The 26,652-nt window shown below is 43.6% G+C and overlaps 1 protein-coding gene and 1 pseudogene across 1 annotated transcript in view; both read right to left on the bottom strand.

The window, feature by feature from the left end:
* The window catches only part of LOC124798203, a 443,817-nt gene that overhangs the window by 104,297 nt on the left and 312,868 nt on the right, over positions 1 to 26,652 (bottom strand). The window lies entirely within an intron of this gene.
* On the bottom strand, positions 15,030 to 15,147 carry LOC124799355 (annotated as a pseudogene).

The following is a 26,652-nucleotide window of genomic DNA, read 5'->3' as shown; positions in this document are numbered from 1 at the left end:
TTAACGCCAACGTGGCATTAAACTAAAAAAACTTCTTTTTTTCTAACACAGCACCGTTGTATTGTCTAATGGAAGTCGTAGCAAATGCTTCGTACTTACCTAGCTCACTTATGCTGGAGTTCCTTTTGTCTATGTGGCCGATAAGGCAGATGAAAATTTACTGGCCTTACACTGAGATTTCATATAACGAGACAACAGTGGCAATCATTGATGAAATAATACGCCATAACGTATGTGAACAATAGTCACATTCAGAATCACTGAGAAAAAGACAGCACGCCACTGGAATAAAAACCCGACTTGGTCTGGTCAGGCATCGATTTCGGCTCATACTCCTATAGTTACCTATCACCCAACTTCTGCGGGGGAGTCTTTTTTAGACCATCACCATGTGACGCTCATAAATAAACATGATAATTTGTTAAATCTGAATGAGTCTTATAATCTTACAATACTTTAGATACTATGGTTCAGTCTTACAAGTAACTTTTTGTTCTGGTCATAACACTGCGTTACCTGAACGATATACACGCAACTAACCATTATAGAAAAAAAAGTTGCATTTGGTACTGAGCACGGTGGTAAGACAGAGGCAGTATCGCTTTAAGCCGAATCATAAATTGTTCCCTTTGGAAAAATTTAGCGGTCAATATTTCTGAAAGAAATTGTGGTCGATGTACGTTTCCGTATCTGCAGCTAATTTTCTCTTTTGTGCCCTAATCGAGAAACATTGCGTGTGTTGCCATAAAATTGTCATAAACAATGAAGGAGGCCGGTGGCTCTGCACGGTCCCGAAATTTCCCCGAGGTCTCACATGGTGCGCACATATAGCATACTGAAGGAATCGCACGTGTTTGCTCTTTTTGTTTGTCAGTATTTGTCCATACACTAAGCAGATTCAGAAGGATGTAGGTCGCAGTAAGTACTGGGAGATGAAGAAGCTTGCATAGGATAGGGTAGCATGGAGAGCTGCATCAAACCAGTCTCAGGACTGAAGACCACAACAAACATCATTTGCCAGAACACGCCCTAAAGTGTTTGTATGAGCGGTGTAGATCGTTAAGTCCAGAGATACACAACAGCTAAACGTGTCATACAGATATGTGCAAGCACAGGGTAGAGATATCCGTTCCGCATACTACTTAACTGCTTCTCTACCTGCGGCAATTTGTCATTATGCCGCGTCTAAAATGTTAGTTGTAGGATTTCTGTGTGGGATGAGGGTCTGGTTGCACCATGTCGTAACCATCGATAATTTTCCTTCGCGTAGGTCTTTACAGTGGCTGTTAGTATTACAGAGGTAGCGGGCTTAGTCATCTGTGCTCTGCTTACGTTTCTTACGAGCTAGTAGTTTGTCACTGCGGACTGTATTAGATTTCACCAGTACATGCTGTACAATTTTTTTGTGGCACGCGGATTTGAAATGAAAATGACACAAAAATTACAGCCTTGTATTTAATGGCGAACCTCCTTTGAGAGCTGGTAACTATTGTCGTTTAGGAGACTACTGCTTTGATTCTAATATAACTTACGCTGAAAGGGAGACACACGCATTCTTCCATTCCTTCCATTACGTTCCGTCCTATGCCGACGCACGTGTGACTCCAATTTCTAAGTTGCCTGAATTAAATTTTACTTCTGAATGTTGTGCTCTTTCAGTTCAAAATTGTCCATAGCTGCGTCTTATTACACAAATGTCATTTGTTGACAATCTTACTGTGTCGTGAGGATCATACCTGGGGAATGTTTCTTCTGCGTGTCTGAGGTGCAAGTTATCATTAACCAGTTTGTGTTCTGGGGCACAGAGTTTCTTGTAGGAATGAAAACTTTTCTCAGCTCCGGCTTGTAAACAAATTTTTGCTTCCGCAGCTTGCAAAAAAGTATTCTTGCGATCCGCTTCCACAGACAGCAAATGCTTATAACTATCTCCCAGTTCGGAAGCATATAATAAGAATCGTTAGGCGACATACGGTTCTCTGATCGCTGACGTCTGTTTTGAACGGTGGAATACAGTTTTAAGGCAATTCGTCCATTATATTGTTTCGGAATTTCGTGTCACGTGAAGAAAAACTTTACTAATTTATTTACACAGTTTTTCCGATGCCGGCCGGGTTGGGCGAGCGGTTCTAGGCGCTACAGTCTGGAGCCGCGCGACTGCTACGGTCGCAGGTTCGAATCTTGCCTCGAGCATGGATGTGTGTGATGTTCTTAGGTAAGTTAGGTTTAAGTAGTTCTGGGTTCTAGGGGACTGATGACCTCAGAAGTTAAGTCCCAAAGTGCTCAGAGCCATTTGAATCGTTTTCCGATGGTCAAGTAAGCCGATGAAGCTAGATACAAATTCTGCGTAAAAGCATGGTAATTTGGGGCACTGTAGCGACGCAGCTTCTCCGCTGTATCGTTTCTTCCAAAAATGGTAGTCAAGATAAGTATGTAGGAGAGATTCCATAACGTTTGCAAAGTCGGAGAAAAAAGACGGCAGAACTGAAACTACAAGGAAACCTGTGACTCTGGGTAGATTTGTCAGTGTGGCAGTACTGCGCCTCGTTAATTTTAAATTTCGTTACAACGGAGACTGCTGAAACACTTTGGCAGACTGAACCTGTGTGCCAAATTGGGATTCGAGTAATATGTTGTTAAATATACACTGACCTGTCGATCTATCATAGATTATTAGAAGGATGGTAACATCGACAGTTCAGTATATATTTAACAGCATAATACGATGTAACAAGTGTCGTACTCATCTGATCTTGTGGGACTCTCACAGTCAAAAGGCTGCATTTTGACGGCGACATGTAGTCATGTCAGATAGTTTTATATTCTGACAGAAGGTAACTTTTGCAGTTTACTTGAAAATGGCCATAAGGCCGAAATTTTATTAGTAACAATAAATATTTTATACAGTCAACGGCGAATATGATGTCTTTCAAGAAATATTATATGACTGTGAATCCCAACCACGAGAAGTTAATCAATTGGAAATACGTGAGGAGCGAGTTTAGAATACCACGGATTGAGCAGGATATCACCGGTGGTGGCTGCACAAGTTTACAGGAGGAAAGCGCGATCTCCTGGACACTATCACGAAGTGCTGCATATTTATGACTGTCCTTTATTCAGCAGGAGGAAATACGCGTTTATAAAGCATTTGTCAGAGCTGCCAACGTTAATTTATTGACTGTCCCAACTTCTTACGGCAGTACATTCCTATAGTGTTGAGCAAGGGACAAGAAGTGTGATGGTGTGTTAGCGGACCTCTTTCTAAACTCGTCTGTATTGGAAAACGTGAACGTTATCGGAAAATGTTTAGACGTTTCTCTCTCCAGAGCCACTCAGCAAAGCTATGCTTGCGATGAGGCGAGATACACCTGGCGGCAGCCGTGGCTACTCGCTGGCAGCTAAACTGCTAGTATTATAGCCGCGGCGGCAGCTGCAATACGCAGCAGTGGCGCCGGCTTAATGGCCGAGTCGGTAATTGGCGTTCCTGTGTCTCAGACTTCAAATTAGGGGCTCTGTGCGTGTCGTTACCATAAACAGGCACCGAATAGCGCCCACTTAAAGAGGGAACATGGGACGAGACCTTTGCTTGTAAGTGAAAGAGGTACGGCCTCCAATTAATTTTCAGGTTCACTTTCTTCCGGTTCGTTGCGCATGATTAAGCAGTCACCACCTGTTCACCATCTGCATGTGGCGGAATAGTTCTGTTCCTCTTGGAGGACCTTTGGGAAGACGTTCAAAGAATAAGGAGACATTTATGTACTATACGAGCAGAAATATGACCATGCACCAATGGACACTTCAAGTTTATACCTTCACTAATGCTATACATAGCATTAGGACATTTAAAAAAATTGTACTAGATGTCGTGGGTGAACTTAGCCATTTGATCGTGACCAACAGCCCACATGAAAATTTCTCCCTAGAACTTTCGCAAAGTCATGGATTTGTATTTGTGTTCTACAAAGAGGTTTTTAATTTTAGAGAATCATGTCGGGAAGTTTGAGGAAAGACGTCCTTCGACCAGCCTGTGTTTTAAAATGGTACTATTCCAGCGCCGCGCGGGGTAGCCGCGTGGTCCGAGGCGCCTTGCCACGGTTCGCGCGACTCCCCCTGTCGGAGGTTCGAGTCCTCCCTCGGGCATGGGTGTGTGTTTTTTGTCCTTAGAGTAAGTTAGTTTAAGTTAGGTTAAGTACTGTGCAAGCTTAGGTACCGATGACCTCAGCAGTTTGGTCCCATAGGAACTTACCACACTCACTTTTCCAGCACTGCTAATTTCTCACATGGCCCATTTTCAAGTGTATCGATAAGATATACGGATACGTCGCCCTCGTCTCGTCGTACAAAAATGACGTACCATTTATCATAACCGCCAACAGCTGCCTGTAGGTGTGTTTTGTAGCTACGCATCACGAGATACGCACTTTGACGACCGCGCTATGCATACTCAAAAGAAACAAATTGATTTTTAATTTTTAAATACTATTTTTGTAAAATATACTGCTGGTATCGGAAGAGAAGAAATAACCAAGAGTCCTAGAGCAAATAACAAAAAAAACAACGCGAAAGCATTACATTTTCTGAGTGCAATAGCTACGGACATTTTGCAAGAAGATGGCGGTCATGAAAGAGGCTAAATTGTATTTAAATTTCTTTCTTTCTTTCCTTTACTTTACTTTAAAATCGTTTCTGTTGACGTTGTATCTAGCGAAAAAGTAATATAAAAAGAAAATTTCTGTAAATGATAATGTCCTCACAGCAACTTTCAAATTTTTGTTTTTGTTTTGTTACCTCCAGAAGCATCCACATCTGCATGATTACTCTGCAATTCAGAATTAAGTCCTTTGTAGAGGGTACATCGAACTACCTTCAGGCTATTTCTCTACCGCTCCATTCCCGAACAACGCGTGAGAAAAACAAACACTCAAAATCTTTCCGTGCGAACTCGGATTTCTTTTATTTTATTATGATGATCATGCCTCCCAATGTAGCAGGGAACCAAAAAGATATTTTCACATTCTGAGGATAAAGTTGGTGATCGGAATTTCATGAGAAGATCCTGCTGCAACGAGAAACCCTCTGTTTTAATGATTGCCAACCAAATTCTAGTATCATATCCGTGGTACTCTGTCCCCTATTTCACAATAATATAAACCGAGCTCCCCTTCTTTGAACCTTTTCCATGTCGTCCATCAATCCAGTCTGATGAGGATCCCATAGTGCACAGCAATACTCCAGAAGAGGGCTGACAAGCATAGTACAAACAGTCTCTTTAGTGGACCTGTTGCTTTTTCTAAGTGTTCTGCCAATAAAGCGTAGTCTTTGGTTTGCTTTCCTCACAACATTATCTATGTGATAGCGCCAATTTAAGTTACTCGTAATTGTAATCTCGAAGTTCAAAAATGTTCAAATGTGTGTAAATTCCTAAGGGACCAGACTGCTGTGGTCAGCGGTCCCTAGACTTACACACTACTTAGACTAACTTACGCTAAGGACAACACACACACCCATTTCCGAGGGAGTACTCGAACCTCCGGCGGGATGGGGGGGGGGGGGGGGCGCAATCCGTGACATGGCGCCTCTAACCGCTCAGCTACTCCACGCATCCCTAAGTATTTAGTTGAATTTGCAGCCTTTAGAATTATGTGATTTATCGTGTAACAGAAATTTAGAGGATTCCTTTTATTACTCATGTGGATGACTTTACACCATTTCATTAATTACAGTCAGTTGCCACATTTCGCAGCATACAGATATCTTATCTAAATCGATCTGTAATTCGTTTTGAGCATCTGCTGACTTTATAAGACGATAAACGACACCATCATGTACAAAAATTCTAAGAGGGATTGTCATCGAAATAGTTTATTACAGCTAGAACGGTAGAGTGCCTGTAGCACGTCGTTGGGGAACGCTAGGTTTTGCTTAAACTGTTTTACTCGATGACTTTCCGTCAGTTACTACGAACTGTGACCTTCCTGACAGTTGTTGCTGTTGTTGTTGTTGTTGTTGTTGTTGTTGTGGTCTTCAGTCCTGAGACTGGTTTGATGCAGCTCTCCATGCTACTCTATCCTGTGCAAGCTTCTTCATCTTCCAGCACCTACTGCAGCCTACATCCATCTGAATCTGCTTAGTGTATTCATCTCTTGGTCTCCCTCTACGATTTTTAGCCTCCACGCTGCCCCCCAGTACTAAATTGGTGATCCCTTGATGCCTCAGAACATGTCCTACAAACCGATTCCTTCTTCTAGTCATGTTGTGCCACAAACTTCCCTTCTCCCCAATTTCATTCAATAGCTCCTCATTAGTTATGTGATCTACCCATCTAATCTTCAGCATTCTTCTGTAGCACCACGTTTCGAAACCTTCTACTCTCTTCTTGTCTAAACTATTTATCGTCCATGTTTCACTTCCATACATGGCTACACTTCATACAAATACTTTCAAAAACGACTTCCTGACACTTAAATCTATACTCGATGTTGACAAATTTATCTTCTTCAGAAACGCTCTCCTTGCCATTGCCAGTCTACATTTTATATCCTCTCTACTTCGACCATCATCAGTTATTCTGGTCCCCAAATAGCAAAACTCCTTTACTACTTTAAGTGTCTCATTTCCTAATCCAATTCCCTCAGCATCACCCGACATAATTCGACTACATTCCATTATCCTCGTTTTGCTTCTGTTGATGCTCATCTCATACCCTCCTATCAAGACACTGTCCATTCCGTTCAACTGCTCTTCCAAGTCCTTTGCTGCCTTTGACAGAATTACAATGTCATCGGCGAACCTGAAAGTTTTTATTTCTTCTCCATGGATTTTAATTCCTACTCCGAACTTTTCTTTTGTTTCCTTTACTGCTTGCTCAATATACAGATTGAATAGCATCGGGGATAGGCTACAACCCTGTCTCACTCCCTTCCCAACCACTGCTTCCCTTTCATGTCCCTCGACTGTTATAACTGCCATCTGGTTTCTGTAAAAATCGTAAATAGCGTTTAGCTCCCTGTATTTTACCCCTGCCACCATCAGAATTTGAAAGAGAGTATTCCAGTCAACATTGTCAAACGCTTTCTCCAAGTCTACAAATGCTAGAAACGTAGGTTTGCCTTTTCTTAATCTGGCTTCTAAGATAAGTCGTAGGGTCAGTATTGCCTCACGTGTTCCGATATTTCTACGGAATCCAAACTGATCTTCCCCGAGGTCGGCCTCTACCAGTTTTTCCATTGGTCTGTAAAGAATTTGCGTTAGTATTTTGCAGCTGTGACTTATTAAACTGATAGTTCGGTAATTTTCACATCTGTCAACATCTGCTTTCTTTGGGAGTGGAATTATTATATTCTTCTTGAAGTCTGAGGGAATTTTACGAATTCAATCGCACAACTAAACCGAGAGTTCGTAAGCAAGCAGTTTGATTAGAAGTCGAATGTGAGGAACGGTATCAAAAACCTTCCGGAAATCTAAAAATGTGGAATCAATTTGACATCACCCTTTGGGATCTAGTGGATGTTCGTTCTGTTATTTATTTATTTCACTTTTTAAATAATACAGTCAATACCTATTATCTTCCTTCACTTTTTCAATAATATAGTCAATATCTATTATCTTCCATATTGAATATGAGACTACGATGCACGCATCTAGTCAAGAAAATACTTTTGAAAGGCGCTACGCTGTCACTAAGCTACGATGCCACATTACACGAGACGTCAACCAGTCTGAATCCGAAAGTGAAGTTTTGTGCAGACTCCCAGCTAGTGTTACGTCACTGCGGTCTACAAAAATATGTGGAAGTGATTATTACTTTCTAACGGCGAGTGGGTGCCCGCAGCTAGCAATAAGCTTCGGCGTGGGATCGGCGTGTCGCGAGGTTGCGGTACAGCGGACGTGCCCCGTAGCGGAGTTCCAGATTCGGAGCCCCCCTGGGCGTCTGGGAGCCCCCGCAGGCACTGTGCGATGTTATGACACGGGCTGCGGCGGATACTGCGTCAGCGAAGGTAACGATTTTCCGCCCTGAAAGCGTAATCCGCAGACACGGTGGGAATCGACCGCGGGCAGTCTGCTAATTGCTTTACAACGTTTTCCGTAGTCCAGTTAGCTGCCAAGAATGCCGTAAAATGTATGCCAATGGTGAAAGTAGAAGGACATTACAGATTTAGTATGTAGAGACTCGCTCTGTGGCGTCCGAGTGGAAGAATATTGGTTCATCCTGTATGTTAAGAACAGGTAAATCGGTGGTTAAGGTTCAGGATAAAAATTAAAAACGTCCGGAGTTAAATACTCATTCGGTCACAGGATTTTTTTCTGTTGCTTATAATTTCTTTTACTTCTGGCAATGACTTGCTAATGTGAAAAAATGCCGTTTTGCACTGTGATTCGAAGTTCAGTTGAACTGTATTTCCTGGCTGATAATTAAGTTCTGAGGAAGTTAAAGGCATACTACGTCCAATAGAACCGTTCTTGGTAAAACAATGTGATGTTCAAAACCAAACTCATTCTTAATTACTATACGTCAGGCGAGGTGCTCGCGGAGACTTCAACGCACCCGCAGAAGGCGAACATATAATTTTCATTCCCGAGGAGAAGCGAGTGAGAAATTACTGCAGTGGAGAACATGTAATTGCCTGGTAGGACTATGAACTGGCGCTCGGCGGATAATAATATAATAATACGACTGGCGAAATTACGATTTGTCTCGCGTTGTATATTAAATGAGGCAGATGACGAAGATTTATACGACTGTTTAGTCTTAAATATTGTTATGATAACATACAACTCACAGAATACTTTGCTGAATGGCTATAATGCATTTCATTAGTGATACGTGTCCGTAAGGAACAAGTAGCGGCGTGTGTAGCCAGAGAAAAAAAAAATTATGCTATATATAAAAGACGATATGGAGGGGCCTCAGTAGGTGTTCGTCAGGAAACCAGAAATTTGAAGAAGTAATTTAATAACGGAATATCTGTACGTTAGCGTAATAATAGCTGAGGTAAAAATGTTTCCTCGCGACATAGTATCCACCAACAGTCTGTTATCGCACTGTCTCCTTTGATATTGATTTTATCGCCTACTGTTATTTCTAACATTTCCATGTGTGATTTCAGCAGTAATTTGTGGCCGGACGGTGTGGCCGTGCGGTTCTAGGCGCTTCAGTCTGGAACCGCGTGACCGCTACGGTCGCAGGTTCGAATCCTGCCTCGGGCACGGATGTGTGTGATGTCTTTAGGTTAGTTAGGTTTAATTAGTTCTAAGTTCTAGGCGACTGATGACCTCAGAAGTTAAGTCGCATAGTGCTCAGAGCCATTTGAACCATTTGAACCAGTAATTTGTAGCAACGTGTTCTGCACTGGGGAAGGAATTGTTGGATTACTGTTCGTGGAAAAACCGTGAAACAGCGATTCTGTTGTTATCTACAATTTCCCTGTTTCCTTCTGACATCCGAAATGGAACAGAATAACATGAGTTTCAAGTAATTGTCCTTCTTGGTGTACTTCGCAGAAGTTTCTTGGTAATGAACTTACATTTATTCCAAGAATGGAAAATCTCTGTCCTGTTGATGTGTTAAGAGAATATTCCGGTCTCTCACCAGGAAATGTGTCATCAGAATCATTAACTCTTCAACATTTTGATATGAACTAGCTGTAAAATTCGTCAGTATTAAATGGTATGGCTCTCAGATAGACGTCAAGGCACGTTATTCCCAAGACGAACTTCAGGATTTTTGGGAATAGTTTTTTGCAAAGATAACAAATGCATAAAAATATTGATCATATTTGCTCGTATTTGCAAGAAGTGCATGAATATCAGCCGTTTTGACAAGAGCTTGCACTCGATACCAGAGAATTTTGTTCCTTGTTATGGATCACCTTCCAGTAAATTTCCTTTGGTATTTTCCGAAAATTACATAGCCTAAAATTTAAGTACCCAAACGGAAAAATCAAAGTAATTACAATAGCTATGAGTAAGTGTGTGTATCACGTGCCTCCACAGCCGAGGCAGTTAACATACGTCTGTACAGTGGCGCTCGACTCGGACGTAAGGCGGTTCGAATCCTGGTATCCACCGACTGTACTTGGCCGGCAAGGGGAGGATAATGTTCCTGATCACTAGTCTTTGCGCCAGGGTCCTGGATTAAATTCCAGACCTCTCCGCAGTGTCTCATGAAGTGAAGGCATGTGACATCGTTTGTGGTGATCCGTCCATGGTGTGGGGACCTCAAGCTCGGCAACCCTCTTGGTGCTATTTGAGAAGAGTACGTTAAGTGTCGGCATCGGCGTTCAACCTCTCCTTTCTCTCGTCTTCATCATACAACGCAAACATAACGCATCCATTACACTCACCTACACTCCACAAATACTCAAATGGCTCTGAGCACTATGGGACTTAACATCTGAGGTCATCAGTCCCCTAGAACTTAGATCTACTTAAACCTAACTAACCGAAGGACATCACACACATCCATGCCCGAGGCAGGATTCGAACCTGCGACCGTAGCGGTCGCGCGGTTCCAGACTGAAGCGGCTAGAACCGCTCGGCCACCACGGCCGCCCCACAAATACTCATACGACACAACACTCATATAGGAAAGGGACCATTGTGCGCTGAAGAAGAACACGGTTTCCGATCGGCAGTTGATCCCTCCCCGTGGGGTATCCCAGCCAACACTGCCGTGCGACATTTACATTTTTTTTATTTTTTATTATGTGTATAGGCAGTTGACTGTTAACAAATGTGCTGCGCAGTTATTTCCGGCCGGCCGCTGTGGACGAGTGGTTCTAGGCGCTTCAGTCCAGAACCGCGCTGCTGCTACGGTCGCAGGTTCGAATCCTGCCTCGGGTATGAATGTGTGTGATGTCCTAAGGTTGGTTAGGTTTAAGTAGTTCTAAGTGTAGGGGACTGATGACCTCAGTTGTTCAGTACCATAGTTCTTAGAGCCATTTGAACCATTTGATTTCCGACATTACAGAATACTGATGTTGATGCGTTATCTTAATAGACGATAGACTCTTAATTTACAGTATTTACCTTGTCACATTCTCTTGAAGACTTTCCCGAACATTTTTCATTGAAACCGTTTTTATTTAATAGTGTTACATTAGTGGTTATGGTGTCAAGGCATGTGATGAAAAAAAAATCTGACATCCTTTCGTCTGAAGTTTTAGTTCGACGTTATGCTTTTCTCAATATCCTGACGTCCTTCTCTGTACGCTGCTTTGTCTCCGATTACAGCAAATCATCCGCTTACATTCCACAGTTTCATAGCCATCAGCGGCCGTTATATACAGCACGTCAAGTGCCAGTTGTGCTCCAGGCCAATACGAAACCACGCTCACCTTTCGTAATGTCGGAAACATACACGGAACGCAGAGTCGAAGCTTTGACCGTGTTCCGTAAAGAAGTAGCTCAGCTGAAAATCTGCGAAAGGTACATGTGCCATATGTCACACGCCACAATACAGTTATCGATCACTTAGTGAAGAGAAAAAAGAAAAAGGGCTCGCATGTACAAATGGAAAGTAACTTTGGGCAACATGATAAAGTGGATGAATCCTGCTGTAATAATTGTTCCAAGATATCAGTATGCCTGAGCTGCCTAGAAATCTCTTTATACAATGAGTGGTCAGATAGATACGAAGAGGATTTAGTCAGTTTTTTTTTTTATATTACAGGGTATGGGTCCCTGTGAATGGGGAAAATGTCAGTGTCATATTTTAAACTGCCTTCAAAATCTTGTGCAGTGCAGCTTGATGGACCTACATTATTGAGGGATACTGCAGTAACACTGACAGAATATTACTGTAAAAAAATTAAGCCGTTTTCACATTATCATAATGTTTGCGTACGCCTCGATAGCCGAGTGGTCAGCGTGACGGATTGCCGTGCTACGGGCCCGGGTTGGATTCGCGGCTCGGTTGGAGATTTTCCTCCGCTCAGGGACTGGGTGTTGTGTTGTCTTCATCATCATTTCATCCCCATCCGGCGCGCAGGTCGCCCAATGTTGCGTCGACTGTAATAAGACCTGCACCAAGGCGGCCGGACCTGCCCCGCAAGGGGCCTCCCGGCCAATGACGCCAAACGCTCATTTCCATTCTCCATCATAATGTTTGCGCTCTACAAACGCCACTTTCTGTTTAATGTAGTACAATTGTATCTTGAACTTTATTAACGCTTATCGCTACAGCGAGCGACTGGCAAGGACATTAACACGGGCACAGTAGCACAGTGGGGAAAAAAAGAATGAAAAATAAACTTTACAATGAAATGAACACCCTTAGCTGCTTACAGGCGTTGACATACGTCAACGGGGACAGATGAAAATGTGTGCCCCGACCGGGACTCGAACCCGGAATATCCTGCTTACATGGCAGTCGCTCTATCCATCTTTTTTTTTAACATTTTTTTTAATCTCATTTTGTTCACTGTCGTTCGTTGTGTCTGCTCGGGGCGGACGTCGAAAGACATCCGTTTAAGTTCGTTGTTGATCGATTAACTCAGTTTTTTTTATTACAGAGGGAGCTAACCCTCTGACCGAACACGTTGAGCTACCGTCCCGGCTGTCCATCTGAGCCACCGAGGACACAGAGGATAGCGCGACTGCAGGGACTTATCTCTGGCACGCCTCCCGCGAAACCCACATTCTCAACGTATTGTCCCGCACTACATTCGTAGTGCCCCCGCCCATTATACTCATTACTCGCGGCTTTACCGCCGATTCCCGTAAGAGTTCGGGCACTGTTTGTGCATTCGCACTGAAGAAGAGGATGGTCACGTGGCCGGTGACCCTTAACTATATATATACTAACATGGTATCTGTCCTTTAGGACATGTTCGAAAGAACAGATACCATCTTAGCATATAAAAATAAACTTTATTGTCTGCGAAAATAAAAGTTAGTATCTGTTAGATATGTACTGTTTTCTCTTGGATTTTGGAAAGTGTTTCGTTTCTGAGGCGAAACAAATAAAATACCAGAAACACTCCGACAGAAGAAAAAGTGCTCCACACCATGACTGGAGTCGCATTTGAGAGGACGACGGTTCAAAAACGCCTCCGGTCATCTTGATGTAGGTTTTCCGTGTTTTCCCTAAATCTCTTGAGGCAAATGCCGGGAGGGTTCCTTTGAAAGGGCGTGGCCGACTTCCTTCCCCTTCCTTCCCTAATCCGAAGAGACCGATGACCTCGCTGTTTGGTCTCCTCCCCCAAATCAACCAACCAACCACATCGTGACGAGTCACATTTTTAGAGCTTTCGGCCCTTTCGATCAAGCGTAGGAGCATTTGCTGTCTTATACGAGGACATCGCTTTACTCTTAAGGAGGGGTAGGACGTTAAACGGGCCGACTTGGAGCAGGGGAGGCATCACAGGACATTTTAATTTCCACTGTCTATACTTTTACAAATAAATTCATAAAACTTTGTCAGCATGACCAGGAAGGATTGAGAATTTACACTCACACCAGCGGAAGTTCGAAAACATAACAAAATAAATTTTTTTTTACATGTGAAATTTCATCATTTTTTTCACTTACTAATGGCAGCATTTGTTGCGATAGGTACACTTTTCTTCATAAGTAAGAGAGATTATCCGATGAATTTTGCACAGCACACAAATCATACTCAAAGGTGTAGGAAACTCTAGAATTTTACAAATCTATTAAAAATTGTGGTAAAAATTGAGGTAATTAACTAGAAAATTTGTGTTTTTTCTAAACATGAAGTTTAAAATATAGCAGCTCATTCGTTTTTTTCATAAATTAAAGAAATTCTAGAGTTTCATACACCTGTAAGTATGGTTTGCATACTGTGCAAAATTCATGGAAGAATCTCTCTAACTTATGAAGAAAAGTGTACCTATAGCAACAAATGCAGCCATTAGTAAGTGAAAGAATGATGAAATTTCACACGTAAAAAAAATTTATTTTGTTATGTTTTCGATCTTCCACTGCAATGAGTGGGAATCCTGAATCCTTCCTGGTGATGCTGACAAAGTTTTATAAATTTATTTGTTAAAGTATAGACAGTGGAAATTAAAATGTCCTGTGATGCCTCTCCTGCTCCAAGTCGGCCCGTTTGACGCCCTACCCCCCTTAATAATAATGAGCGTATGGCATTGGTGGCCGGGAGACCCCTCGGGGGCGGTTCGGCCGCCGCTCCACAAGTTCTTTAACGCCACTACGGCGACTTGCGAGTAAATGAGGATGAAATGATGATGAAAGACACACAACACCCAGTCATCTCGAGGCAGAGAAAATCCCTGACCCCGCCGGGAATGGAACCCGGGACCGCGTGAAGCGAGAACGCTACCGCAAGACCACGAGGCGCGTACATTCTTGTTAAAGTGTCCGATACAGCAGTCCAGTGCAGAATGCCTGGAAGCATGGGGCGCCCTCCGGTGCACTGTACAGCAAACGCCCAGCACTGCGCCGTCCTTGTGAAGGCGAGCCCCCGGCCAGCTGGCTGGCGAGGAAGGCCGAGCCGTGGTGCGCATGCGCAATTAAGGCGTCGCTCGTCCGGGCTAGCGTGCCAGTCCGGCAGGTGGGGCTCTGCCCCCGGGAACAAGGAGAGTCGGCTGCGTACTTTTCCCAGGGCTACCCACCACCTGCCGCCCCGAGTTCATCGTTCCCTTCCGCGTTTGGCGATACTCCCACGTCAACACCTGTACTTGGCGGGTCACTGTTCGGCATACGACAGAGCGAACCTCCATTCGCCACTTGAACATTCCGGATGGAATAAACCTTACGAAGTGGCGCATTAGTTAACGACTGCTGTGTGTTTGCGGGCTATCAAGTCCCGTGCGAAGGTCAAGCGAATCGAATGTCGTTAAAGCACTCCGTCTTCAGGCCACGAGTGGCCTACCGGGACCATCCGACCGCCGTGTCATCCTCCGTGGAAGGATGCGGATAGGAGGGGCGTGGGGTCAGCACACCACTCTCCCGGTCGTTATGATGGTTTTCTTTGACCGGAGCCGCTACTGTTCGGTCGAGTAGCTCCTCAATTGGCATCACGAGGCTGAGTGCACCCCGAAAAATAGCAACAGCGCATGGCGGACTGGATGGTCACCCATCCAAGTGCCGACCACGCCCGACAGCGCTTAACTTCGGTGATCTCACGGGAACCGGTGTATCCGCTGCAGCAAGGCCGTTGCCATCGAATGTCGTTAAAACGTACAAAATGCAGTAGGAAGAACTAAAAGGCAAACTGAGATAAAATCGCTCTCACTCTCTCGGAATATCATCCATGATCACCTGCTCAATCACACTAGCTTACAAGATGGAAAACAACGCCACGAATCGGGAGATGCTCGAAAACTGTCGATTAAAACACAATGAAGGCTAGAGGTTCTCCGCAATTCGTATGTGGCTGATACAATTTCGTACCTTCACGTTTATGCCACAACGCAATAAGTAAGTATACCAGTTACGCTTAGAGAATGCGATAACTTGTTCGTGGTTCAGTTTGTTCCTTTTATTATTCTGCGAAATTCAAACACTGAAGTGAATTGTTTCATCAACAGCTATGGACAGCAGCAAACCCGACTTTGCCACTCAAAACAACAAAGGTCATATTTTCACTTTGCAGCGGAGTGTGCCCTGATATGAAATTTCGTGGCAGATTAAATGGTTGGTTCAAATGGCTCTGAGCAGTATGGGACTTAACATCTGAGGTCATTAGTCCCCTAGAACTTAGAACTACTTAAACCTAACTAACTTAAGGACATCACACATATCCATGCCCGAGGCAGAATTCGAACCTGCGACCGTAGCGATCGCGCGGTTCCAGACTGTAGCGCCTAGACCCGCTCGGCCACTCCGGCCGGCCCTGGCAGATTAAAACTGTGTGCCGGACCGAGACTCGAAGTCGGGAATTTTGCCTTTTGCGGGCAAGTCGGTAGAGCACTTTCCCGGGAAAGACCAAGGTCCCGAGTTCGAGTCTCGGTCCGGCACACAGTTTTAATCTGCCAGGAAGTTTCAACAAAGCTATAATTTTCTATAACTTTGCTACAGTTTGTTGACCCCACCCCAAAGAGGCGCAGAAGCCGCACGTAAAAAAATGACATAGGTTCGTACGTAAGAAAATATTTCACGATTCAATCAAGTTGGTTAAGCAAATACGGGTGTAATCTAAACGAACAGGACGATCACCGTGCCTGTTTTTTCGTTCGCAAGTGAAGAGTTAAGTGGCGTCTGAAGCCGTGTCGCCTGAGCCAGCCGGGTGTAACGGCAGCGGTTAGGCGAAGCGATGGGCGCCGCAGCCATTGCTACGGCTATTTTCTTCTTTTGCGTTTAGCTGCGCCCGGCACCGGTCTGCCGAGGACCATTTCACGGAAACCCAACAAAACAGAAGGGCTGACGGGAGAGACAGCGACGGAGGTGAGCAGAAAATTAACGGGCGACAAGGTCTTCGGAGGGAGGTGCACGTCCGCTGCAGCGGTCAACGAGCCGTCTACGGCCACTAGCATACAACCTAACGGGTACTCGCTCTCTCTGGCGAACGACACCGCTGTCGTACGACGGGCACATGAGGGTTTCAACAAGTCGCCACGTACAGCGGTTTAGCTACAATAACGAAAACGCCAAACTTTGTACCTACTGTTCCACAGACAGTAAATTGTCACCAGTACATACACTACTGGCCATTAAAATTGCTACACCACGAAGATCACGTGCTACAAACGCGAAATTTAACCGACAGGAATAAGATGCTGTGATATGCAAATGATTAGCTTTTCAGAGCATTCAAACAAGGTTGGCGCCGGTGGCGATACCTGAAACGTGCTGACTTGAGGAAAGTTTCCAACCGATTTCTCATACACAAAACAGCAGTTGACCGGCGTCACCTGGTGAAACGTTGTTGTGATGCCTCGTGTAAGGAGGAGAAACGCGTACCATCACGTTTCCGACTTTGATAAAGGTCGGATTGTAGCCTATCGCGATTGAGGTTTATCGTATCGCGACATTGCTCCTCGCGTTGGTCGAAATCCAATGACTGTTAGCAGAATATGGAATCGGTGGGTTCAGGAGGGTAATACGGAACGCCGTGCTGGATCCGAACGGCCTCGTATCAATAGCAGTCGAGATGACAGGCATCTTATCCGAATGGCTGTAACGGATCGTGCAGCCACGTCTCGATCCCTGAGTCAACAGGTGGGGACGTTTGCAAGAGAACAACCATCTGCACGAACAGTTCGACGACGTTTGCAGCAGCACGGACTATCAGCTCGCATACCACGGCTGCGGTTACCCTTGACGCTGCATCACAGACAGGAGCGCCTAATATGGTGTACTCAACAACGAACCTGCGTGCAAGAATGGCAAAACGTCATTTTTTCGGATGAATCCAGGCTCTGTTTACAGTATCATGATGGTCGCATCCGTGTTTGGGACATAGCGGTGAACGTACATTGGAAGCGTGTGTTCGTCATCGCCATACTGGCGTGTCACTCGGCGTTATGATATGGGGTGCCATTGGTTACACGTGTGGGTCACCTCTTGCTCGGACTGACGGCAATTTGAACAGTAGACGTTACATTTCAGATGTCTTACGACCCATGGCTCTACCCTTCATTCGATCCCTGCGAAACCCTACATTTCAGCAGGATAATGCACGACCGCATGTTGCAGGTCCTGTACGGGCCTTTCTGGATACAAAAAATGCTCAACTGCTGCCTTGACCAGCACATTCTCCAGATCTCTCACCGACTGAAAACGTCTGGTCAATGGTGGCCGAGCAACTGGCTCGTCACAATACGCCAGTCACTACTCTTGATGAACTGTGGTACCGTGTTGAAGTTGCATGGGCAGCTGTACCTGTACACGCCATCCAAGACCCGTTTGACTCAATGCCCAGGCGTATCAAGGCCGTTATTACGGCCAGAGGTGGTTGTTCTGGGTACTGATTTCTCAGGATCTATGCACCCAAACTGCGTGAAAATGTCACATGTCAGTTCTAGTATAATATATTTGTCCAATGAATACCCGTTTATCATCTGCATCTCTTCATGGTGTAGCACTTTTAATGGCCAGTAGTGTATTAGCATTCAAAGTTTTGTTGTAAAGGAAAAGAATCTGGTGAATCAATTTTTAAGGAGAAAGAAGCAAGCAAGTCAGTACGGACTCGTCAGTTATCGAAAGGGCGGAGTGAACAGAGGTCTTATGCAGTCTCTGCCCCCAGTACATTGGTGAAAAGGAAAAACAAAAAGAAAATGACCATTAGCATAGAATTTGCAAAAGATGCGTTCCTATGAAATATAGCAAATAATGACATTTTTTAAGCGGAAACTTTCGATGTAGGCATTCAATATCAACGTTCTTGCAATGGGCAAGGCGTTTTATTATGTTTACTCTGAACGCTTTGCGAAAAAGGGTGCATATCAAGTGTCGTTGTTTCTTTTTCACTTCATCGCACAGCCTTGGATGAAGACAGTGAAGAGCTCTCAATACGTGGGGTCCCAACAGGAATGGTCAATGTTTAGCGATGTGATACGATCATACGAAGCAAAAGAAAACACCAGAAAACGTGGGCCCTAAAATGCATAAATTAAGAGCTATGAACGCTTGTTCAGTAGAAATGTATTTCACAGTAGTGAAGACGAACAAGTGTTCTTAGCCTATTAGGTATGCACTTTAGAGCCTGTATTTACCAGAATTTTCGCTTCGAATGGTCGTGCCTTTCATGTCTCTGAATACTAACCACTCCTCTTGGGAGAAGCCGTTTATTTTGTGATTCTGCTGGCGGGTTAAATAAAAGCTTTCACCGTTTTCCTTTCATTCATTATATAGCTCCGAGTCAAGTTAATCGCCTGAAGACAACCAAAATTACATTGCCTGTGCGTCGCTATGGAAACAACTGTAGATTTAAAGGAAATACTGGAAGCATCCGGATGTAATCCATCTCCTTTGACTGTGCTCAGATAATAGAGAAATGGAAAACATCATTTAACTCAAATTAGGCTGCAAAACCCTGTTTCAAAACTCAGTCTATTAAAACATCGTCATCTAAATCCAGCCAATGCCGTATATTGAAATATCGGAGGACTTATCACGAAGGAATGCAAAGTGGCATCATAATGACAATAACAGCCTGTGGATGGGCTGTTTGAACTGCCCATAACTGTTTATAATGCTATGTTTAAATCCAAAATTACTTGTCAAATGCACGAAAACTTTGCACTTATCTACCGGCCCTTTGTGACCGAGCAGTCCTAGGCGCTTCCGTCGGGAACCGCGCGACCGCTGCGGTCGCAGGTTCGAACCCTGCCTCGGGCATGGATGTATGTGATGTCCTTAGGTTAGTTAGGTTTAAGTGGTTCTAAGTTCTAGGGCACTGATTACCTCAGATGTTAAGTCTCATAGTGCTCAGAGCTATTTTAACCATTTTGCACTTATCTTCTGTTTTCAGTACTGCAAATCGGACAATGCCGCCCTTTACTTGATATCTCCTTCCAATTTCCACGCTAAAATATAAATATTTGCATAGCCTTATTAACTTTTTCCGTCCTGGTGCTGTGAAGTTCTTCAGTCAGCTGCCTCACAGCTATATATACGTAATATGAGTAGTATCGCTGTATTATCACAACCAAAAATTCGTTTAGTCGTCATTATTACGAGATTATTACCTTTGTTTCGCTTGGTGTCCACGTTTCTTTCTCCTTAACAGATTGGCGTTTGACTGCATTTCTGGAAATTACATCGTTCTTGGAGCACTCGCAGTACCAATAACGCTGTTTCCACATTCGATGCACCCCAGAATTTTAATTTATTAAACAAAAAGTATTGTATGTTCGGATACATTGATGTAATCACAGTTCAAACATTAGGATCGCTTCTTCTCGAGTTTGAAAGTAAGCTAACTGACTTATCTGACTCAGAGCTGACTGGTAGGGGCCTCAAAAGTTGACTCCTAAAATGCTTTGACGCAGACATTTGCAAAGAAACATTTGTGGACTATTAATAATGACTAGTCTGTCTAATTCGGTGTAGTCACTATACAATTTCTATGAGTGGGCGTTGGATGAAATAAACTTTGTAGTGAAACGTAGCGCTGCGGCCGTTCGTATCTGCATAAAAACAGGGTTGACACTGAGGAATAGTAGCACCATGGACAAGCAAGCACCTCCTCGCGATAGGCACAATGACGTGACAAAGATACGAAAGTAGCCTTTCGGTATCCTCTTCCTGTCTGAAGTCAGATGTAATTTCCGCCCATAAAAGAAAATTAGAAATTAATAAAAAAACTGTCTCAATCGCACAGTCATTTATTAAAAATATGACCGTTTCAGCCTCTAGTAGCAGACCATCTTCAGATAAAGCAAAACAGTCTTCATCGTCAGACAGATATTGTATTATCTGAAGGTGGCCTACTACTAGAGCCCGAAACCGTTCATAGGTTTAATAAATGACTGAGCTACCGACACTGTTTTTTATTAATGTTTCTTAACTGAAAGATAGCTGTTTCCCAATAACATTATTTAAAATTATGAAACAAAGTGTAATGATTTCATGCCGTCATAACAAGTGTGTAAGACCCACATGGCGAATGCTACTCTGCCGCACTATATGGCTCATAGTAGCCTGCAATGTCCAGATAAAAGGGGAAGAACAGCTACAGTAAGTACTGCATAATTACATAAGGAAGCTGTATGTCAAAAGGTGTTGTGGCAAATGGAAGGGCAAAAAATAGCAGGTTGTTGTAATTCGTCCATCAAATGAAAATTACTTTTATATATTATCTGTGCCTACGTGGAATGATGTGGGTATCTGTACACAAGATCTGAGGAACAGATGTTAAGATCGAAATGTTACGGTATTTTATTTGATAGTTCATTTCGCACCAGCTACCCTATTCACTTGTATTTGTTGTTACATTGATCTAGTCAAATATTTAAGAAAACTTTTCGTGTTTCAGAATTATATTGATGTGCTTCGGGCCATTCGATATGGCGTATTCGTGCAGTTTAGACTGTCTGTGGAGGTATTTCATTATATTCTCTAGGATATAGGGGAAAAAAAAGCACCGCATTGACAGTAAGAAGTAACAGTGATTAAATTCTTCATTTCTGTTTTAACCAGCAAGGCAGAAAATTACGAGCCTAGTACTACCTATTGTTTCAACTGCAAAATAATTCTCATTGGCATTTTGTACTCAACAAATACACCACAGTTGATAAGAACTGATCGTAAGTCAGCGCCTTCGCTAATGTACTGTTATAAACTTTGACCAGATCGTGCTTGATCTACAAGTATACATTACCTTTTACTCGGAGACGCTAACCTCATGTTAGTGCAATTTTGTAATCACGACGCTGAGATTTTTACGGCTTGACCGCAATATACTACCCTATAAACAGTTTTAACATGTATTCGTATTTGTTAAGTCGCCCGGAAACAATGGGACACTCTTATCTGCAGGACAATGCATTGTTTGCCGGGGAGACAGTTCGCAGTAATGTCTGCCTCGAGATATATGTTTTTCGTTTTAAGTCTCAACTTGTTCCAGGCTGCAGTTGTCCGTTGCTCCAGATATTTATGGGCACTCTCGTTGAAAGTGACTTCTCGCTGAAAGTAGTTTTCTTTGTTATTTTACCTGGGTTTTATGTGGCGGCCAAATCAGTCGCCTGATGATTAACGCGTCATCTGGTGAGTTCCTACATCTAATTTAGTTAGCTGCTCGATAAGGCACAAGAAAGAATGTATTCTAATGTAATTTTAATCTCTTAGGAAGCATCTCTACAGCGCCTCGACGGGTTTTAGCCTTTTGTTACAAAAAAAGACTAGCCTTTTGTTACAAAAAAGACGTTTACTGTAAGGTAATTCTTTTCGCCGACATTTCGGAAAAGAAGAGGAAAGCTATATAATTGCTTTCCAGGACGAGTATGACCAAAATATTATGAACATTGACGATAACTGATTACCGGCTCCTTTTCACTTGCTGAATATCATTAAAACTGTCGTTTGGACTACGGCAAATAAAATAAAAAAACGATAGAAGATTTTTGGAAATGGCGTGAATCAGGGTCCTATCTACAATATTTTAAATAGAAAACAAAGAATGGATAGTATACGAAGAAGTAGGATGGGCGTTACACGTGACTTGGGCGTTAATGGACGATGAACGAATAGAGGAGTAATCTGGATGAGAATCCAAGAATTAGAAAGAGGATGCTCAGTTACGAAATTCTTCAAATAAATGAAAACAAGATACTGATATTAATTCAGAGAGAGGCATGGGGGATGTCGAGGGAGGAGAGAAAAATTCGATTGTGAAAAATAAGGATGTGGCAATCTAAATTTGGGTTACAAAAACAAACGAGACTTTATCAGTGGAAATATAACACAAAATGTTCTAGAAATAATTCAAAAGAGAAGATCTTAGCTTCTGAATTATTTCTACAGCAGAGTGATCACCCCACAATAGACTTGTGTTCACTGCAAAACAAAATGTTCTTTATGGTTCAAATGGCTCTGAGCACTATGGGACTTAACATCTGAGGTCATCAGTTCCGTTAAACTTGGAACTATTTAAACCTAACTAACCACACACATCCATGCCCGAGGCAGGATTCCAACCTGTGACCGTAGCTGTAGCGCGGTTCCAGACTGAAGCGCGTAGAACCGCTCGGCCACTCCGGCTGGCTCATGTTCTTTATGAAAGTGGTTGTGGTAGAGATGGACAATTCTCTGAAGTCAAGAAAAATCTGCCCGAGGAATATATTTGGAGAGACAACGTAGAAAAAGGGTGTAAGCTGGACAGCGAGAATACTGAATAGCCACTGAATTCCTAACCAACATAGGACTGCATCGTTGAAATTAAATACATACACAGAATGAGTTATTGTAAGAAAAAATGAATTATTACCTCCATGCTCTTACGTTATGGGCAGTAGCAGTTTCCAAAGCTAGTGGCAAAATCCTCAAATTTGTTATACTTACGTCATATTCAGCAGTGGCGCAGGTGTAAATTCAACTACGCAATAATCAGCTCGTTAAATTCAAGTATTCTTGGACTGTCTTTGATTGTTTTTCTCTCTGTTTCTCTTTGATCTACGGTATTGCTGATTCACCGTGCCGGCTGTTTAATGGGAGTCAGCTGATTCCACAAACAGAAACGCCGAGTTCGACCAAGTTATGTGTGCAGCGACGGTTTATTTAAAATTTGCGGCAGTTCTGCTGCGGGCTTTCGTGTGTGACTATACAGCCTAAAGTTAGCTGTTCTAAATTAAGATGTTTTCATATCCAGAGTTTGGGAGGGAATGTCGACAGAATTGTCTTCGGCCTGTCATAAGCAGCGGGTGTTGGGACTCCGAACGCTTGAAAGAAGTTTAAGGGTTAACGTCCTTTCGATATAGAACTCACCAAAGTCGACGCACAAAGTGAGATATCAGAATAAAGCACAGAAAACTAGTAGCGACCATTTATAGAAGAATCACTTTGCCATTAGCGGGAAGTAGGTTAGAAATATACAATGCCTGAGAAAAAGAGAGGAACATCTGTAAGACATGATCGGATGTCTACGTAACTTCGTAAAAGTACATACCATCGGCGGTTTGTAAATGGTTAGAATGGTAATTATGTATGACAGGTGAAACGGCAATTCATTGCGTTATTGTTATTTGTGTTTACTGTTTTACCATACATGGTCGGATATACACTGAAGCCCCAAAGAAACTACTCGTAGTATAGGCATGTGTATCCAAATACAGAGATATGTAAACAGGCAGAATACGGCGCTGCGGTCGGCAATGCCTATATATGACAACAACTGTCTGGCGCAGTTGTTAGATCGGTTACTGCTGCTACAATGGCAGTTTATCAAGATTTATGTGAATTTGAACTTAGTGTTACAGTCGGCGCTCGAGCGATGGGACACAGCATCTCCGAGGTAGCGATGAAGTGGTTTTTTTTTTTTGCGTAGGACCATTTCATGAGTGTACCGTGGATATAGTGAATCCGGTAAAACATCAAACCTCCGACATCACTGCGGCCAGAAAAAGATCCTGCAAGAATGGGGCCGACGACGACTGAAGAGAATCGTTCAGCGTGGCAGAAGCGCAACCCTTCCTCAAATTGCTGCAGATTTCGATGCTGGGCCATCAACAAGTGTCAACGTGCGAACCATTCAACGATATAATCGATATGGGCTTTCCGGAGCCGAAGGCCAACTCGTATACCCTCGATGACTGCACGACACAAAGATTTTCGCCTCACCTGGGCCCGTCAACACAGACATTGGGCTGTTGATGACTGGAAACATGTTGCCTGGTCGGACTAGTCTCATTTAAAATTGTATCGAGCGGATGGACGTGCGCGGTTATGGCGAGAACCTCATGAATCCACATACCCTGCATGCCAACAGAGGACTGTTCAAGTTGGCGGAGGTTCTATAATGGTGTGGAGCGTGTGCAGTTGGAGTGATATGGGACGTCTAGACACGACTCTGACAGGTGACACGTGCGTAAGCATCGTGTCTGATCACCTGCTCTTTTATTGCACATAGTTTTATTTGCTCGTCCCATTCTACTTCTGTTAGCTTCCTTGATTCTTGTATATTCTTACTTTGTAGAGGGGCGAATTGTTTCACTTCGTGTGTCATTGGCAATTCTGACACTAAGCAAGTCGCTGTTTTTGTTTCCCTCAAATTCACAGAGTTAAACAATTCGAAGGAGGACCGAAAACTGCTGGCTGAACAAATTTGAAAGCTGGAGGCGAGCTCAAACCTAGACGTTTGCCAAAGCGGAAAACACAGTTCTAAAGCGCAGATTCGAACTCGATCCGACACACGGATTTCATTTATCGAGAAGTTTCGTTACGGGGCACACTAATGCAAAATGGAGAAAGCCGCATGCTCAGTGCAGTACTTCTGTGACCTCTGCTGAACCCCCGTCTCCTTTTCCAGGAAAGTGGTAGACGCTCCTTTCTTGCGGTTGCGTTCGTTTACCCCCTGTTACGGTCTTTCTGCGCGTGCAGCCGGCTCCTGGAAATAGCACGCCAATACGCCGGCACGCGTCACGTCCACGCGCCACGTGTGCAGAACACGCGGGAAGGATCCAGCTCGCCCTCCAGCCTCTTCTGCTATTTTGGACATAACGTACACAGAGCTTATTCCGGCTGCCCGCAGACGCTCCCGCCGGCTTTTGCAGAATTTCCGCGAAGACTGCCCGGCTGACGTGAGTTTATACCACGAGCCCTACCCCTCCCCCCTCCACACCTCCCCCTTACCGGCGGGAAGATGCGGGGACGGCTGCATCACACACCTCACCTCTAAAATTACTTTGCGGAACATTTTTTTTCTCGTGGAGGAGGAGACTTACAGTAAGCGTCACCCAAGTGGATTCCAGCAAGCTGAAGATGTACAGCGTTTTAAGCACGGATAAAAACCTCGTAACCTGTCAGTGTATTCACCAAACTGTATTTCGCAAAATAATATTCATTTACATCTGCATGACTACTTGCCAATTCAGGCTTAAACGTTTGGCAGGATGTTCATACTTCATAGAACTACGATCAGACTATTTCTCGACCATTTCACTATCGAACAGCACGCGGAAAAAAGGTACAATTTAATCTTTCCACGCGAGCTCCGGTTTCTCTTTGTAAGTAGGCTGTTTAGGTTTTTATGTTGGTAACGCCGTGTAGCGCTCTATATGAAAATCACTGACTGTGCTGTGTGCAGCCTGTGGCTAGTTTGCATTGTTGGATTTTGCTATTGTAGTGTTGGGCAGTTGGCCGTTAACAGCGCGTAGCGTTGCGCAGTTGGAGGTGAGCCGCTAGCAGTGGTGGACGTGGGGAGAGAGATGGCGGAGTTTTGAGAGCGGATGATCTGGACCAGCGTGCGCCAGTACTGCCAGCTGAATATAAGATTCTAACTACTGATAGGCATAGTTAGCAAATGAAAGATTTTGATAAAGAACAAACAATGTATTTACCTTAATAATGTTCAAAAGTCATCATATAAATATCAGTTCATGATATCCAATATTACAAATTTACGCTTTCTGATGGACACACGTCCAGATCGTCCGCTCTTAAAATTCTGCCATCTCTCTCCCCACATCCACCACTGCTGGCGGCTCACCTCCAACTCCGCAACAATACGCGCTGTTAACAGCCAACTGCCCAACACTACAACAGCAAATTCCAACAATGCAAACCAGCCACAGGCTGCACACAGTAGTCAGTGAGTTTCATATAGAGCGCTACACGGCGTTACCAACATAAAAACCTAAACAGCCTACTTACATCTTGCCTTATTACGATGGTATTTTCTCCCTAAGAAGGGGAAAGAAAGTATTTTCGCATTCGGAGGAGAAAAATGGTGGATAAAATTTCGTGAAATGATCTCGCCGCAATAAACAACGCTTCTGTTTCAATCATACCGCATCAACCCTCGTATCGTATTCGTGTCACTCTCTGCGCTATTTCACGGTAATACAAAATCAGCATCCCATTTTAACTTTTTCAGCGTCCAGTTTCAGTCTCATCTGGTAAGAATCGCATACCGCACACCACTCCAGAAGAGGACGGACAAAAGTAATTTAGGCCGTCTTCTTAATAAATCTGTTGCATCTTTTAGGTATTCCGCCAAGGATACAGTCTTTTGTTCGTCCTCCCCACAACAGTTTCTGTATGTTGGTTCCAACGTAACTTTTCCGTAAC

The sequence above is a fragment of the Schistocerca piceifrons genome, chromosome 5 (assembly GCF_021461385.2).
Source record: "Schistocerca piceifrons isolate TAMUIC-IGC-003096 chromosome 5, iqSchPice1.1, whole genome shotgun sequence".
In the NCBI taxonomy this organism is placed as follows: domain Eukaryota; kingdom Metazoa; phylum Arthropoda; class Insecta; order Orthoptera; family Acrididae; genus Schistocerca; species Schistocerca piceifrons.
This window is presented reverse-complemented; position numbering and strand designations above follow the sequence as displayed.